The sequence below is a fragment of the Hypanus sabinus genome, chromosome 7, assembly GCF_030144855.1.
Source record: "Hypanus sabinus isolate sHypSab1 chromosome 7, sHypSab1.hap1, whole genome shotgun sequence".
Lineage (NCBI taxonomy): Eukaryota > Metazoa > Chordata > Chondrichthyes > Myliobatiformes > Dasyatidae > Hypanus > Hypanus sabinus.
The window spans coordinates 120,689,174-120,703,008 of NC_082712.1; the positions used below are offsets into that span (position 1 = coordinate 120,689,174).

At 42.8% G+C, this 13,835-nt stretch overlaps 1 protein-coding gene across 2 annotated transcripts in view; it reads right to left on the reverse strand.

Annotated features, from left to right (window-relative positions):
- Window positions 1-13,570, reverse strand: part of LOC132397137 (dual specificity protein phosphatase 8-like) — a 260,628-nt gene extending 247,058 nt beyond the window's left edge. For both annotated transcript variants that reach the window (XM_059975492.1, XM_059975493.1), the window contains exon 1: window positions 13,315-13,570. The gene's annotated coding sequence lies outside the window, so the exon portion shown is untranslated. The remainder of the gene's footprint in view (window positions 1-13,314) is intronic.
- Between the last annotated feature and the right edge of the window lie 265 nt (window positions 13,571-13,835).

A 13,835-nucleotide genomic window follows, 5' to 3' on the forward strand; every position in this document is an offset into this window, starting at 1 on the left:
CAGGAAATAGTTTGGGAATGAGGAATCAGGCTTGGCACCTAATTCAGATATTTAACACTGAGTGAAACCTGCAAAGACATGGCAGGCATGTTAAATGCCCTGTTCGAATAAGGGAGTGGATGAGCTGTATTCATCCCCCTTAGCCTAGTGAAAGGCCCAAAGACTTTATAAAGTCCTTAAGTGATTTCCCCGCCTTTCCAAAAGAAAACAACAACCTAAAGAGAAATTGCTAAAGTAATACAAAGTCTGAGGGAAATTAAGCAGCCAATCAAATATCAGAGGTCCATGAGCCAGTCCTCATCAGAGGATCAAAGGTGGAGAGGGTTAGAGACTTTAAATTCCTGGGTGTTGCTATTTCAGAGGATCTGTCCTGGACTCAGCACACAAGTGCAACTGAGAAGAAAGCACAGAAGCGCCTCTACTTCCTTAGGAGTCTGCAGAGATTCGGAATGACATCTAAAACTTCTATAGATGTGTAGTGGAGTGTTTATTAACTAACTGTATTGTGGCCTGTTCCAATACCTTTGAACAGAAAATTCTACAAAAGGTAGTGGACTCGGCCCAGTACATCACCGGTGAAGCTCTCCCAACCACTGAGCACATTTACATGAAATGCTGTCATAGGAAAGCAGCATCCATCATCAGAGATCCCCACCACCCAGGCCATGCTTTTTTCTCACTGCTGGCATAAGATAGCAGGTACCAGAGACTCTGGACTCACACCACCAGGTTCAATGACAGTTACAACCCCTCAACCATCAGGCACTTGAATAAAAGTGGATAACTACACTCACTTGAATGCCTCATCATTGAAACATTCCTACAACCAATGATCTCACTTTAAAGACTCACTATCTCATTATCTCACAGTCCTGTTATTTATTGCTATTTATTTATTTATTTATAGTTGCATCTGCACAGTTCGTTGTCTTCTGCACTCTGGCTGATCTTTCATTGATCCTGCTACAGTTACTACTCTATAGATTTGCTGAGTATGCCCACTAAGAAAATGAATCTCAGGGCTGTATACAGTGACATACATGTACTTAGATAATAAAATTTACTTCAAAGTGCCCAGAGCTGACAAAGCTCCAAGAAATAAATCCTTTAGTGCACAGAATAGTACTCCATGAGCTGGGCATGCCAGTGATAACTGTCTCCCACTGTCAACATGGAGTCAACAGAGTGCCTTAACACTTAAAAAAAATTGTTCCCATTGTCATTACAGGTAACGTTGTCAACAACCAGTTCTAAGTCAGAATTTACACATCATGCCAGGAGTACGGTGTTTGGCTTTGATCACCCTGTTATAAGAAGGATGCAACTAAACTGGAAAGAGTTCAGAAAAAGGACTTGCAAGGATGTTGCCAGGACTCAAGGGGCTGAGTTATTGGGCGGGGCTAGACAAGCTCAGCCTTCATGCCTTGGAGTGCAGGAGATGATAAGAGATAATCAGATGATGAGGGACATAGAGTGGGTACAATTACACCCCACCAACCTCCATGGTTGGAGAAATTGAAAGCTACAGAGCATGATCTTAAAATAAGAGGTGAAAAGATTTAATAAAAACATGAAGAATGACTTTATTTTCCTCCCCCTACATTCAGGCAGTTGTATGAACGACAGACTTGAGGGATATAAACCAAGTACTAGGAAATGGATTAGCTCGAATGTACATCTTGGATATGCGTGGGCCCAGACGCCTTTCCTGTGCTGTGCAACTCTGTGACTGTGACCCTGTTTAAGAATGAAATTTTTGCTTTTCCTTGACAGCAGCAGCACCAAGAAAAACATTTGTAACAGACGAACCAGGGCTAGGTTCAAATTACAGTACACCTTGGATGCCAGCCAGCTACCTACCTCGTAGCTGGTTCATTTCACAAACCCTACGGATCTGAGGCCTCCCGAGAAGGACTCAGGGTCAATCTGAATCTGCTGGTAGACTCCATGCTGTGTGGTGTTACCTTGATATAGAGCCACACAACATGAAGTCAGTGAAACAGAAACCCAGTAACACAATGTGTGGAACAGTTTCATTCCCTCAGCCTACCCCGGAAACCAAATCCAGCCTGCAGTGCATTGGATATGTGGTATGCTCCCACCAAGCATCCTCATTTCCTCATGCCTATTTGGTAGCTACAAGCTAATTTTCTGCCTCCACATTGGGCTTCTTTGACTCCATTTTTGCCCAGTACAAATCCATTTCAACTCTCCAGGCCTTGAAACATCTTTGAAATTAATCTAAGCATTTTACCTCTAATTGAAAGTGCATTTATAAATTCAGATTGCTGGGCAGATTTTTGCATTCTCTATCAGGTTACATGCTGAGGTAAGGCCAAGGCTGTGCTGGCATATACTAATTATGCAAACGAGCTGACTCCACAACATTCTGCTCTCTGCACTACAGGCAGGCTCGAGTCAAGTAGCCAGTAATTCTTGGCATACATTTTACCACTCATGCAAAATTGAGGCATTATTTTGATGCTCTAGGTTTTGAACTGCTGTATTACGTTTGTCCAATCAGCAATGCTACAAGACCTCCTCAAAATGGCTACTAAATATGTCTGAGGAAGTCCAGTATTGGTATTGGTTTATTATTGTCATATGCATAAACTAACTTACTGCCTGTTACGCTACTGGTGTTTAGGGCAGCAATGATGGTACTCCTCACAGATATTGAAGGACTCTTCATTGCTACTTCCATAACATTTTTTTGACCAGTCAGTTAGTTAGCCCTGAGTTAAACCCCCAAAACTAGAGCGGTCCACTGATTCTCTTTGGCTGGCCTTTACCCTTTAGACAATAGACAGTAGGTGCCGGAGTAGGCCATTCAGCCCTTCTAGCCAGCACCATCATTCACTGTAATCATGGCTGATCATACACAATCAGTACCCCGTTCCTGCCCTCTCCCCATATCCCTTGACCCCGCTATCTATAAGAGCTCTATCTAACTCTCTCTTGAATGTATCCAGAGACTTGGCCTCCACTGCCTTCCGGGGCAGAGCATTCCACATATCCACCATTCTCTGGGTGAAAAAGTTTTCCCGCATCTCTGTTCTAAATGGCCTACCCCTTATTCTTAAACTGTGGCCTCTAGTTCTGGACTCACCCATCAGCGGGAACATGCTTCATGCCTCCAGCGTGTCCAATCCCTTAATAATCTTTGACCTATTTGGCACAGGTGACCCTACCAAGAGTCAAAGTACAAGGTCCTGACACCAGTCAACACAGCTCTCTGGGTCATTGAGGCATGTAAGCCTCCAAACCCTAAGACAAGTTTGTGGTCCTCTTGGAGATGTACTAAGATACAGAGGCAAACTTGTTTCACAGATCAAATTACACAGGGCACTGATGTAGAACAGGTAAAACAATTACAATGCAGAATAAAGTGTAAGAAAACTACAGAGAAAATGCAGTACAGATACACCAAGTGCAAGATCATAATGAGTACACACCACTTTGTGATACTGCTTCTACATCAAACACTAAACCTCAGAAGTCTTTAATGCAGGTGTTGACTATATCACCTTCCAGTAATTTTTACTCCAATGTTCTATTCACCATTAATGGAGACACAAGCGAGACAGCAGATGCTGGAAATCTAGAGCAATACAAACTGCTGGAAGACCTCAGCAGGTCAGAGAACATCCGTGGAGGAAAATGGCCAGTCAATGTTTCTGGATGAAAACCTTTACCTGAACTAACGTCTATGCATTTCCCTCCTCAGATGCTGCCTGACCCACTGAGTTCCTCCACTCATTACCCAACTTCATCTGACTTCAGCCGTGTCCAACCTAGTTCCCTCACTCACTGTTCTTGTACCTTTTGATCCACATTAAACGTTGAGATCAGCCCTTCCCTTTATTCCAGTACTGCAGGCCACATCCTTACATTCTGGAACATAACACTTAAATTCATTTGCCTTTCTCGCTCTCTCTCTCTTTTTACCAGTAAGACTCCTTGGCAATATTTTACATTATATGTCTTATTTAAATGCAAGCTAGCTAACATCATCCACCAAGAATCAGCTGAGATCGAAAATTCACAACTGGGACAGGACAGACTGTGTTGGGGGTAGGACTGAGGATGGGAAACAAGTTATGACTCAGTATTGGAGCACAGGCCTTAGAAACTGCAGGCCCACACCAGATCACTCCTAAGAATTTGGCACTTTCTAAGTAATCTCACTGAGGCCACAAGAATGTCTGGTGTGCAAAATGAAAACGTTTGTATAAGGGTGTGTTTTCCTTAGATTGGGGTTCTGATACTGTGCTTTGGCTTTATGGCACAACTTAACTACCTCTATTTCAGCACAGAAACCAACTGGCATATATGGAAAATGCAAGGAGATCAATTAAAGGGCATTTGATCCTTAGGAACAGAATTGTTTGCCTACTGAGCTGCTTACAAATGCTGAATTGGTATGCAACTTTTTTATAATGGGATTCTGCTGTTATAAGGGGACTTTCTACAGATATGAGAAGAATATATGAATACTTCATATTTTATAAATAACAGCGGATAATTATTTATGCAAGAATAAATAACTTGCAAGCCGGAGCAGATATTGTTGCCTTTCTGTTCTGTATACTGCACCACCACTTTAAACAAGAATTAAGTTTCTTTTGTAGTATACAAACTAACTTTCAAACAAAATTATGTAGACAAGAATCTATAAAATTAAAAACCTGTATAACCCTTAATATCGCTCTGTTACTGATATCAACCTATTGCAAGACCTGAAAGAAATCTGTCACTCTTCAAACAGGCTTTGAGGGCTTCTTTAAGATGGATTTGAGAAGGGAAGGGAACATTTGCTATAAATAAGAAGTTACTTACACACTTATCTTTCCACCTTTGATTCATCAAATTCTTCAGAGATTAGCAATCTATCTGGCACCTACTGACCAAGGCCTTTGGGACATGCAGTTCCAAATATCCTACAATCTATGGACTCACTTTCAAGGACCCTTCATCTGATGTCCTCAATATTATTTATTTATTATTACTATTATTATTTCTTTCTTTTTGTACTTGCACAGTTTTACACACTGGCCGAATGCCAAAGTTGGTTTGGTCTTTCATTGATTCTATATGGTTACTCTTCTGTTATGAATTTATCAAGTAGACAGGAAGAAAATACAACCCAGAGATTCATATGGTGACATTCATGTACTTTGATAACAAATTTACTTTGAACTTCTCAGCTAAACAATCATTACGTACTTCAGCTCATGCTTGCCTATAGTTTCTCCAGATCTGGATTTAAATTCTTCAAAGATTTTTGTTACCTATTCTGTGACACAGATCAGGATTTAAAAAAAAATGTGGATTAAGTGACAATAATGACAAGACTTGGTCAGTCCAATGAGAAGTTAAGCCATTCAAACCAGCACATCCAAAATGCAGTTCATAATCATGCTGTTAATTTGTAACAGAAAGTAAAAGAAAGGAGCTTGCATTTGAAAATCTCCAAAGCTGTTTAACAGGGTGCTTTTAAAATTTATTTGATCTTCTAATGCTGAAAATGCAAAAAGACATCTTCCTGATCCTCCTGAGTACCATTGGCCATGAACATACATGTAATGAAGCACCATCTCCTTATCTCCACATTTCATAAATTCACAGAAAGATGACTTCAACTACTCATTGGCAAGACCTACAGATTACTGATGAGTACTCAGGCAAAATGCTGGAAGGAGTCAACACCTCCACGGACAAAACTGAGGGAAGAAAACATCTGTTTCAGCAACAAACTGTTCTGGTATTTCAATCTGTACAGTGGGGTAGTATACAATGGAGTAATATACAGAGGCCAGGTACACTGGTCCAGAGGCACACGCCTAAATTGCTCATGGCAGCCGGTAATCAATTAAAATGCTGGCAGTGGGCTGACGTACAAACCTAGTTTGGGGGAGGGAACCCAAATCTGACTGCAGAGCAGCAGCTGTGATTGAATTTTATCTTCCCACTAAAATGTCTTGACAAGATAGATAGATAGATACTTTATTGATCCCGAAGGAAATTACAATATCACAGTAGCATTACAAGTGCACAGATATAAATATTAGAAGTGGAATGAATGAAAAATAAGTTACCACAAAGGGTCTAACAGGAGAGGGTTTCGTCAGAAGCCATTCACTTCAGTGGCCATAAGGTGAGTCACAATGAATGCTGGCCTTGGTAATAATATCCAAATCCAGGAATTAATAAAGAAAGGAATCATGGGTGGGGGCGGGGAATCTTATTCAAACAGATAAGATCCTCGGAGTGTGGGGCACTACTGGGTAGATGTCAACATGTTTCTACAGGTGGGAGAATCGTGATAAAGGGCATGTAGCTTTAAGGTGGTGTCATTTAAAATGGAGGCATGTAGAAAGTGGTTGGCGAACCTCCTCCTACATATGTAGAGTATTGGAGGCGTTTAATGAGGAAGTAGATCAAAGATTGACAAATAGAGGACTAAAGGGATCTGGCACCAGGACTAAGATGAAAGCAGGGGAGGATTAATCTTGATACTGAATGGCGAAGCAGGCTTTCAGGATCAAGTGGCTTCCTCCTAGCTTCTTATTCTCGATTCATACTCAAACCACATTCAACCAATGTTTAGTCTGCTACTGAAGGGCTTCTCCCATCACTTCAGTTGAAGAACTCCTTCCCCCAAGGAACACTGACTATCCTTCTCCGAATGTGGCCTCAGCGCTGAAAGTCCAGACGTACCAAAACAATTCCCCAAGAAATCATGCTTCCATCTATGCTCTCCTCTCTTGGATCCCTAGAGATGGCATCCTTCCTAAGGCGGCTGCATTCCGTGGGCCTGCTCAATCTCTCCACTAGCACAGCAGAGCAAGACAACTTGTGTAAGCTATTATTTTATGAACGGGTCAACATGGAAGAAAACCCTTCTGTTACCCCACGAAGGGCCAGCAAGCTCAATAATGATGACTGGGGTTTCATTATTGGGCTGCTGGTTCCTTCCCCCAATGCAGCCAGTAGACATACCACTCCCATCCCAATTTCCAGTCTACCCTACTGCAGCTACCTCGGTCCAATGAACAGGCACCAGCATCTACCTTCCGTTCCTTTTACATTCTGCCATTTCTTACCCTGGTCCATTATTATACAAAACATCCTGCTGTGGAAACTATCACCATCAAATTAAATCTCTGTCTGTGTCTTATTTACTCATGCTTGTGTCTTCCAGTATGAGCTACTCAATAAAGATTAGGAGAATAATCACCTTTAATCCATCAGTACTCAAGTCACCTGCACAGTTTCTCCAGCCACCTGGTTACAATCTACCACCTCAATGTGACAAACCTCTGATCGTTAACTCATGGCACTACACAGTGACAAGGACTGGCCATTCAGATCTTTAAGAGACAAGAGACTGCAGATGTTGGAATGTGAAGCGACAAGCAAGATGCTGGAGGAACTCGGTGGGTCAAGTAGCAACGGTGGAGGGAAATCGACAGTTAATGTTTCAGGCAGAGACACTTCTACTGGGCAGAAAGACAAAGGGGGATAGTTAGTATAAAAAGTTGGAGGGGAGGGGTGAAGCAAAAGCCTGCTGGCGATAGGTGGATGCAAGTGAGTAGGGTGACAGGCAGGAGGAAGGGAGAGTAGCTGTGTGGTGATAGGTGGAGCTGAAAATGACTGTTCCAGAATAAAGTTATGAATGGCTGGTGCTTTAATTCCATCTATGCACCTCAATACTGTACACATCAACAACCAGAAATCCATCTATCTCAGGACTGAACTTTTAATTGGTCCAGCCTCATCAGGTTCCTTGGATGGCATTCCAAAATTCCATCTTAATTTAATCACCACCTAATCAATATTGAGGGTATATCTTCCTTCATAACCCAGTCTGGATGAAGGGTCTTGACTCAGAACGCTGACTGTCCCTTTCCCTCCACAGATGCTCCCTGACCAACCGAGTTCTTCCAGCAATTTGTGTGCAACTCGTACCCAACCACGTTAGACTTCAGCTCATCCAAATCCCCTCCCTTTTGATCCACATTCAACACTACATTGACATCAACTCCTCTCTTTACCCCAACACTGTAGGCCCTGTCCATACACTCTAGAAAATACTTCCTTTAGTGCAATTTCAACCGTCACCAATTTTTGCTATACAGAGCCAATATACTCATTGAAGATCCAATGGAGATTCTCAAAACTGTAACCAAATTACCACAGTGAATCTCTTTGACCCAAGCATTTTTATGCCTTAATAGACACATTAAAAACATTCAGCAGATGACTCAAAAAGAATCATAAACACAGGAGATTCTGCAAATGCTGGAAATCCAGAGCAACACACACACAAAGTGCTGGAGGAACTCAGGTGGTCAGGCAGCATCTGGAAATGAATAAACAGTCAACATTTCAGGCCAAGACCCTTCATCAGGACCTGCCAGGAAAGGGGAAGAAGCCAGAACAAGGTGGTGAGGAGAGGAGAACAAACTAGGAGTTGTTTGGTGAAGCCATGTGGTGGTGGTGGCGGGGGGGGGGGGCACTATCGATAAGAAGCTGGGAGATGATAGATGGAAAAGGTAAAGGCTGGAGAAGAAGAGATCTCACAGAAGAGGACAGCAGACCACGGGGGAAAGGGAAGGACAAAGAGAGCCAGGGGAGGTGACAGGCAGGCTGGCAGAGGAAAAGAGGTACAGAGGAGCCAGAATGGGGAATAAAAGAAGAGGGAAGGGGAGGGGGAAAATCACTGGAAGTTGGAGAAATTGACGTCATTGCGACAGATGGAACATGAGGTATTGCTCCTCCAACCTGAGTGGCCTCAATGTGGCAACAGAGGAAGCCATGGACTGACATTTCAGAAAGGGAATGGGAACTGGATTTAAAATGGCTGGCCACCAGGAAAACCTGCTTTCTGCAGACAGAGCAATGGTGCTCAACAAGCGGTCCCCCAATCTACATACACTAACGTAGAGGAGGTCTCACTGGGAGCACCGGATAGAGTTGATGATCTCAGCAGATTATTGTTTGGGGCTCTGGATGGAGGTGAAGGAGAAGGCGGATGGGCAGGCGTAGTGCTTCCTCTGCTTTCAGGGATAAATGCCAGGAGGGAGATCAGTGGTGAGGAAGCAGAGAGTGTGTGGGGGTGGAGAGAGGAAAGAGGTAAAGATATGTATGGTGGTATCATCTCATCGAAAAGAACGGAAGCTGCAGAGAATGATGTGTTAGATGCAAACGTTCAAGGGGTGGTAGCAGCGGACAAGAGGAACTCTATCCCTGTTAAAGCAGTAGAAAGATGGGGTGAGAGTAAACGGGAGGAGATGTGGGTGATGGTAGCATCAATGGTGGAGGATGGGAAACCCAACCCTTCTTCAAAGAACATCTCTTTCATCTGTGTACACGGAAATAAAGTGAATATTTCAGGATGCAAACCAGTCTTTTTCCCTCGTTGCTGCTTGACCTGTCGAGTGTCTCCACTATTTTAGTGTTCCTATTTCAGATTTCTAGCATCCGCATTTTAATTTCATTTTCTATATCCTCTTGTCATCAAGTGCACTGATGCCACAAGTCTCCACCAACTTCGCAGTGTGTTCTTGAGCAAATATGGAAAAGTTGAAGTCACTTTTGCTGTGAGAGCATTCCCTCGGGTGAAACTTCTTGTATGGCTCAGCTCAGGGTGTTCCAGAGTTGAGAGCTCAATCCTGGCACTATTCTGTGGGGAGTCTCTGTACGTCCTCCCCATGGAGTGCATGGGTTTCCTCCCAGATGCTCTGGTTTCCTCTCACAGTCCAAAGAGAAGGAGGAATAGTGGAACCATGGCAGAAAGGGACAGAGGAGAGGCACCGGGAGGAGGTGATAAGCAGGTGAGGACAAGAGGCCAGTGTGGAGAATTGAAGAGGAGGGAAGGGGGAGGGGAAAGAGAATTTGGTGTTCAATCCCAGAATCCTCTGTAAGGCATCTCTGCATGTTCTCCCTACGGAGTGCGTGGGATTTCTCTGGTTCCCCAGTTTCCTCCCACAGTCCAAAGATGTACCAGGCAGGTTAACTGGTCATTATAAATTGTCCTGTGATTAGGTTAGGGCTAATCAGGGTTGTGGAGTTGCATGCTTCAAAGGGCTGAATCCATGCTGTACAGGTGGCCCTTGTTTTTCGAACGTTCGTTTTACAACAGCTCGCTGTTACAAAAGACCTACATTAGTACCTGTTCTCGCTAACCAAAGAGGATTTTCGTTTTTTTACGAAAAATAGATGCCTGCTTGAAACGTGCGTTTACCCGGAGAAAGACTACCATGATTGTGAAGCCTTGTGTGCGCAGGTGTGTACGTGCGGATTTTTTTTTCTCCAAATCGATTTTGGTTCACTGTCTTCCCAATTTTGCTAAGTGAAACTACACTGTACATTCAATATTTCTACTTTATATAGCTGTGTCTTTACATCATTCCTGCTTTTACTATATGTTCGAGTTATTTTAGGTTTTATGCACTATTTGGTATGATTTGGTAGGTTATTTTTTGGGTCTCGGAATGCTCAAAATTTTTTCCCGTATAAATTAATGGTAACTGCTTCTTCGCTTTACGGCTTACAAACGGTTTCAAAGGAACGCTCTACCTTCTGATAGCGGGGGAAACCTGCAATGCTAAATCAATCAATGATGGCAGCCGGAGAGTACAGCACTGAACTCGGCAGCATTTGAAGCTTGTGGAGATTTTCCTAACACTGCTGGGGTTTATTTTTCAGGGTGGATCACCGTACAGTTCTACTGCAACTGCTGTATCTATGGAAAGCGAGCCCACTTCTCAACACTGCACAGGAATTCGTGACTCAACAGTAGATTGGGACATTAAACCAAGAGCTATCCACTCTCCCGGGGAGGAAGTAAAGGATCCCATGGTAGTGTCTGGGGAAGGAGATCATCCTTGATACCTTGACCAATTTTTTTCCACCAATCTACACGTAAAAGGCAAGCTATGCGGTCACTATCACATTGCTGCTTACAGTCAAGAACACATCGAGAAACATTTAATAGATGCTAAAGTGCTTTCGGAATTACAGAGCTCTTGAAAAGCACAGTGCAGAAGCTTTTCTGAATGGCTGCAAGGTCACTGACCCAAGATAACTGGTTCCCTTCCCGTTGATGCTGCTGGTTCTGCTGTTTCCAGCACTTCTCATTCTAATTAAAGAATTGTTTACTCTTTTTTAAGTTAAAAAAAATGACATATAGTCAAAAATGATTTGCTGAATTATTTTTTTCTCCTGGCGCACTTCGAACAAGCATCACTTCCAAGCAGGCCAATAGCTGTCTTCACAACCCATTACCAAAGCATAACAACCACAAAAGAGATACACAAACAGAATCAGAAATTAAATTAGTCATATGAAGAGAAAAGTCCATGTGACCAAAAGCTTGGCGAAACAGGCTAGCTTTAGGGAATTTATTATGCAACAAGGGTGACCAGACTGAAATCACAGGGCATAGACAAGAGAGCCAGCCAATGAGAAGGGACAGGAGATGCTGAAAACCCAGAGATAACATGCAAGGAAGTGTCAAAGATGATATGAAGGATGGCTGGGGACATAGAAAGACTTAATCTGTAGTATTCAGTAATGGTGTTAACTGCACTTCAATCTGAATAACTGTTGCTCAGATTTCCAACATCTGCAGGTTTTTTCTTGTTTGTGATTTAATAACTATGTTCTTCCTCGAGAGTACCACAGAATCATGGGTAATCCATTCCTTGCATGCACTCTAGTTCTGAGTGCATTAGATGCCTATGCACGAGTTAGAATCATACAGCACAGAAAAAGGCCATTCGGCCCAACACCTCTTTGCTAACCATCAAGTGCTTATCTATACTAATCCCATTCAACTGCACTAGGTCCATAGCTGGCTATTCTTTGTTAAATTCATTTAATGCAGACTGACTATTAAACACCAGGAATCACCCAGGTTCAATAAAGCAAATTTCAAGCAGCCTCTTACATTGCGAGTTTCCTACAGTTTTAGCTATAAAACCATTCTCCACAGATGTTAAAGAGGACATGAAAGTATAATCACCATCTGTCAGGCCAGGTATATTTGGGGTGTTATCTCAGCTTGGCGTGCATTCATTAAGTTCTCCGTATGACTGTGAAAGATGGAGACCAGAAATAACCAGATTGTGTGATGACAGCAAGGAAAGGAACAGCTGTATATCTTTACTGCTTTTAAAAAAAACCTGTTGTGCTGTGAAAGCAAACTGATCAGAAGCTGCAGTTTATAGGGGGGAAAATCCTAAGGATCTCAAAATGCCAGTCAATTTATGTTTGATTTATTCAACACTGCAAACGAGTGGCCCGTTCAATCCTGGGGAAAGAGGCAAACCCCTTACTTGATATTGACTCAACGACCAGGTTTTCTGTTTCCACAGAAAGAGGTGGGATCAAGAAGAATCGATTATATTAAAGATTACTTTTATTTATGGCCACCACAGACCTTGGAGGTCCTAACAGCAGGAGGGGTGTGATAAACTACAACATTACAAATGTTGTCGACATCCAGAATTAATTATTCGGTATAAATAAACATGGACGTTTCTTTCAACCGTACCCCGTGAGCATGAGAGCTGGTTACCTATTCAACCTAATCCCCTTTGAAGTAACAAACTCTATATAAAGGGTCAGATAAACCAAGGCCTTTAGGTACAAGACAAAGCCTTACATGATTATGATTATTTTGGAAAATATAGACACCTGGCTATCAAAACAGCTCCCCCACCCCGCCCCAACCTATAAATAAAGAACTGTTAATAAACCCGAGATATCCGATTGTGGTGGTGATAGGATTTTAAACGCGCCCCGAGGAAAGGGGGGTGTCTCTTGAAAATAAAACCTCCGCCACTGCACCAATTCAAACACCATATCCCGCAATCAGGTTAATTCAGGGCGTCACTTGACAGCCAGGTCTGCTACAACCGATCTAAACGATATATACAAAATTCTGCATCGCCTTCGTCCGCATAGAGATAACACCGCTGCATTATGCTGCTACGCATTTTTTTTTTGCCAGCGTTATCCCGACAAGGGGATAATGGTGCAACCTAGAGACATCGTCATGCCCCATCTCGCTCTCCGGTCACCGAGGGTTGGACAACCTTTCCACCTTCAAGGATGATCAGGCTCGCAATTGTCGCAGGTTGCACCATCGCGCAAGCTTGCACTGCCTGGAATGCATCGCATCGTCCCTTCCGAACGGGAGCATTGAGATGCAAATCTGACCCTGGGCTGACCGCAGAGGCTGACCAAGACAGCAAAAGACACATTTCTGAAGCGAGTCCTCCTTTTCTCGTCCCAAACACTCACCTCCTTTACTTCTGAGATCTCTCTTTTCTATTTTCCATGGACAAGCCTTGCAATTTTACTCGCGTGACTAATGGAAGATGGTCCTGGATTTTTTTTGTTGCAAAAGAAATGACGAAAGGAAGAAATGCAAAATGAAATTAATTTATAAAACACTCCAGGCTGGCGCAAGCTACTGTTTTTTTCGGATTGGCTGCCTGCGAGTTGGCCATTAGGAAAAGCAAAACAGAAGGTGCAACATAACTAGGAATGAACTGGGGATGAAGTCATTCTTTTTTAAAAAAAATAAAGGATGGCGTCATTGCCAACCAATCAGGTCGAGCCTTCGGTGGCTGTAGTGACGTCAGCTTCTTAGCTCGAGCTCTGGGCACAGATTAAAGGGAGATTGTCTACACCGCGCTACCAAGCTCTTAAAGGAGCAGTGTTTCTTTTGTACAATCATTCTGAAGAATATTTACCAAAGGAAATTTAAGACGTATCTTTCTCCACGACAAGCTATTTTTAATCAAAAGAATAAAACAGTA